Source organism: Empidonax traillii, unplaced genomic scaffold (genome assembly GCF_003031625.1).
Source record: "Empidonax traillii isolate 1590-97213 ecotype Southwest subspecies unplaced genomic scaffold, ASM303162v1 scaffold1119:size178550, whole genome shotgun sequence".
NCBI lineage: Eukaryota > Metazoa > Chordata > Aves > Passeriformes > Tyrannidae > Empidonax > Empidonax traillii.
Window position 1 is genome coordinate 172878 of NW_020956312.1, and position 4460 is coordinate 177337.

At 46.1% G+C, this 4460-nt stretch overlaps 1 long non-coding RNA gene across 1 annotated transcript in view; it reads right to left on the reverse strand.

The window, feature by feature from the left end:
• Positions 1-3997: 3997 nt before the first annotated feature.
• Positions 3998-4460, reverse strand: part of LOC114068741 — a 1470-nt gene continuing 1007 nt past the window's right edge. The window contains exon 2 of the long non-coding RNA XR_003573657.1: positions 3998-4396. This is a non-coding gene — a long non-coding RNA (uncharacterized LOC114068741). The remainder of the gene's footprint in view (positions 4397-4460) is intronic.

Consider the following 4460-nt stretch of genomic DNA (forward strand, 5'->3'; position numbering starts at 1 on the left):
TTGAAGGTTTTATCTGCAAATTCTCTAGAGCTGTTTGTATTTCTTCTCTTCCAAGAACAGTTAAGGATTTTCACCTTCAGAGATTTGCCGTCCGTTAGATCTAAACACCCCAGTGTTTAGTTGAATCACTTATTTTTCCCCCACTTAATACCATAGAGATTTCACACAGTTCATATTAATGTTTTCTCCCAGTCATGATTACTCTGTGTTAGTGATCCTACGTTCAGAATTTTGAAGTAACAATCTTAGGGTAAGAGGTCGCTTTCTATGGCAGTGGCTCCCTGAATTTCATCAATCCCATCAGGGAGTCCATGAAAAGACTGATCGTGGGATGAGTCCCAGGCACTGCTGTGGAGGGCTTTAAAAGAAGAGTTGGCTGAAGCATCTATGAGAAATCGTGAGGTATGGGCCACTTTTTTCTTAATAATTTTTAAATAAGAATAGGCTCTCAATTTTAAAAGCTTCAGGCTCTGGAAATTCTAAATTCTGATGGATGTTTTGCAATGGGCCTTGAGAGAGCGGGTCAGGGCAGCCAGGCCCAGCTCCTGAGGGTGGCTGTGCTCGGTGCAGGAGGGAGCAGGGTGGGATCCTTGGGACAGGACGGCTCGTCCAAGCCCATCTGAGGCCCTGAGCCGTCTCCAGAGCAGCACAGGGCTCTGGAACGGGGGTCTGGCTGCAGCACCACGGACACCTCAGAGCTGCCCTGGGGTGGATGGGTGTGTCCCAAAAAGCTCTAATTCCAAACTCCTAAAAAATCGGGAATGCTTAGAGAAAGGTGGGTTTAGCTGTTGTTTGCCTCCAGGTTCCCAGTCTGTTCAGGCCCTGTGGAGGAGCGTTCTATGCCCCGTTTCCTTTGGCTGGAGCCCCTGCGGCCATCGCTGCGTGAGGGCCGAGCGCGGGCCCCTCAGGGGCCAGTGGAGTGAGGGGGACAGGGACTGGGACAGTGACAGGGACTGGGATAGGGACAGGGATAGGGACAAGGACAGGGACAGGGACTGGGATAGGGACAGGGATAGGGACAAGGACAGGGACAGGGACTGGGATAGGGACAGGGATAGGGACAAGGACAGGGACAGGGACTGGGCTCCCACCGCCACCCTGGCGGGGCCAGCGCCTCAGCGAGGGGTGTGAGGGCGGCGCAGGGCCCGGCGGTGTTTCTCAGGCTCGGCCTGCGGGGTCTGTGGGGCCGGGCGGGTGAGGGGGCAGGAGGAGACCCTGCCTGCCGGGAAAGGGGAGCAAGAAGTACCCTGCAGTGCCCTGGGGCTGTGAGCTGCTGCCTCTCACCTGCCCTGCTGGGCTGGCTGGGCGGTCACACCCTGCCTTACCTTGCAGGGACTTGTCGTGGTCCGTGCCCTCCGCCCGGTCCTGCGCTGAGAGCTCTGTGTGCTCTTTGAGTTCCACTCTGTAAAGCCGGAGGCTGAAATTGTGCACAGGTCAATGCTAGGACAGTGTCGTGGGCTTCACTCGTTTGAAATGGTTTTTAACTGCTAAATGTGCCAAGACGTTTATGTCCTTGTGGTGCTTACTTATTAAAAATAACTATCTTGTTTGTGCCAGCAGCTGCTGTAAAAATGCAGTCTGCTGCTTTAACATAATATGGTGTTAAAAGGAATTGTTATTTAATATTTGAAAACTAACGTTCAGTTAATGGTGATAGATTAATTACATGTAGTATTTGTATATTGTCATTGCTGCATAACATGAACTTTAATGTCAAGATGATGAAAACCTGGGTTAGCGATGGTCATTTGAACCAAAGGGGGGTATTGGTTGCATGGTTTCATGTCGTGCAAAATGCTGCTTAGATAATTTTGTCGCTTTGTAGCTCTGTTTGCTGCCTTATGCTGAAGAACACAAACCCTTCTGTTTGCCTACTTCTTCCTTTTGATGTCATCTCATTGTTGCAGGCTTTTATATCACTTCCTGGCCGGCTCTGCCTGGGACAATGGTTTTGTTTTTTGAGGGGTCTGTGAGCTCTCTCAGAGGCTGCCGAGGGATTCTTGGAATGTTACAAACCCAAGCCTGCCATGGGTTATCCGGGGGCAGCTGTAGGACCCGGCAGGCAAACCCTTCAGCAACATGTGGGGTTTTTGGGTCTGACAGACTTGTTTCAGCCATTCAGACAGAGGAGTTCTGTGAAATCTGTAGGAAGTCTCTTCTGTTTTGTTCCCCTTGAGCAGTGGTTTCAGCACGGGGACAGTCCCACGGCCAGGAGGTTTCTCATCCTTTCTAATGGTTTGCAGTGAGAGCAGCAGAGCAGGGTTGGGTGTTAGGCAGGACCCCAGGGTTGGGTGTTAGGCAGGACCCCAGGGTTGGGTGTTAGGCAGGACCCAGAGCAGAGCCAGGTCCCTCCCAGGCAGGCGCTGGAGCTGAGCTGTGCTCAGGAACAACCTACACGGCTGCCAGGGAGCCAGGAACACCACTCGTGACAGGGCACTGGACAGTGAGTTATTGTTCACATCCATCTCCTATCCTACACTTGGGGTTGAGGCAAAGTTTAATGAATAATAAACCTACACAATTTGGGGAGGGGGGGGGTCTGGTTTCCTTGAATATTTTGAGATATTTTTGCTTTATAACAGAATGTCTGGAATTCAGCAAGATACAAGTTTAAAGAGTGTTTTTAACCAAGAAAAATAGTTGTTGTAGCACAGAGTGGCACTTAATGCTGCAGCAGTTGCCATCACTTAGGAAACACAGATTTACTGATGTGAAGAAAAGCATAAACAGTGTGTATCATGCTGTCTCGCTGCACAGTCAAAGAAATTCTAAACAAAAGCATTTGTAACTTCAGAGAGTGTTATTTGCAGACTTCTCAATTCTTAGACATCTATGCTGAGTCTTCCTTAGAAGAAAAAAGATGAAAAGGGCTTTTATGCTCTCAGTATTCTCTGTTGCTGTGCTGGGTTCCTGGGGAGGAGATCCCCAGGTGAAAACACAGCACAAAGAAATAATGTAGCTTACCACAAAAACCTGTCCTTTTAGGTTCTTTAGAGGAGAGTATTTATAATTCCAGCCAGCTTCACCATCAGTTTAATGTTTCAGAATCCTCTGGTAGCAACTTATGTAGCACTTACACAAAAGAAGGTACAGATTCTTAGACTTTTTTTTTTTAAAAAGCATAAATAAGCCATAGATATCTAATTGCTGAGGTAAAGACTGTACCCTCTCATCTCTTTCTTTCCTATGAAAACAGAATTTTTAGCTAGTTATTTGCCAAATCTGTTAATGAAAATGCCTTCCCAAATATACCAACGCATTTTAACAGAAGGGGCCTGTGATAGTTTCTATTTATTACAGAAGAATGAACTCACAGTTTTGCAAGTCTTCTGCTATTGTCTTTAACTTTTCCTTTCAGCTGGTTTGAGTTTAAAAATAGTGAGTCATGGGTCCTGTGCAGTGGGGAAAAACAAGCCCTGGGACATTACTTGGTGTCTTCATATTTGGCAGAATTGGCAAACCAACAGAGGGTGAGGAAGAGGGACTGTATCTAATGCTGCCTAAATTAGTCTGATTTGGATTCTTGCTACCAAAATCTGCGGGAAGGCTTTAGAAGGATGTATGCTCAGACCCCCTACAGGTGTTTGAAGGGTGTTGCCAGGATTTTGCCAGAGGACTGGAGGACAGCTTGGGGAGCACACACTGTTCCATGGGAAGAGCAAAGCCTGAGTGAGATGTGCCTTCAGCTGGACATGGAAACTGCTGAGCCGTTTCTGAGGTACTGAAATACTCTGGGGTATAGACTGGGTGCATACCTTGGACAGGGACAGTCATATCCCTTTAGAATTTGGTGAGTTATCAAAATGGAACCATTTCCTGGATAATGAACCTAGTGAGGATGCAATTGCTAGATGATGGTATTTATTTCAAAACACCAAAGGATGCAACATTTCCTATGTGAAATAGGGCACTTTTTTTTTATGAGGTCCAGACTGTCAGCATTAACACCGAGCAACCTTTCTCCACAATAGTTTTCTCAAAAACAAGCCCAGTCCTGTTGCCTTGAAATTCTTTTATTCTGTTCTTCTACAGTTAAGCTTTCCATTTCTGTTCACAGGCAACTGGATGTTTTTTCCCCAAAGCTTTCACACACAGCTTTCCCCTCAAGTCAGACTGTCTGCTCCCCACCCCCATTTTGCAATGTACAGTTCCCATCTGCAGCATTTTCAGTAAACGTGGGATCAACTGAGTATACAGAAAAAGCTTCTATAAAATTTCCATTAAAAAAATAACAAGTTTTTATTTACAAAGTGTTTGCTACTACAAAGTAATATTTCCTATTGGTTCAAACATACTATTTGCTAATGCCAGTGTTCCTATTAGGAAAGTAAAACTTTGTATATGCATTTCTCTTTATATCTTTGTCAGTGTTTAAAGCACATAAAATACTACCACACTCTTTTTTACACTACTCCTGGCCATGTACAGTGTAGTAGTAGAAATTAACACTATTTGATCAG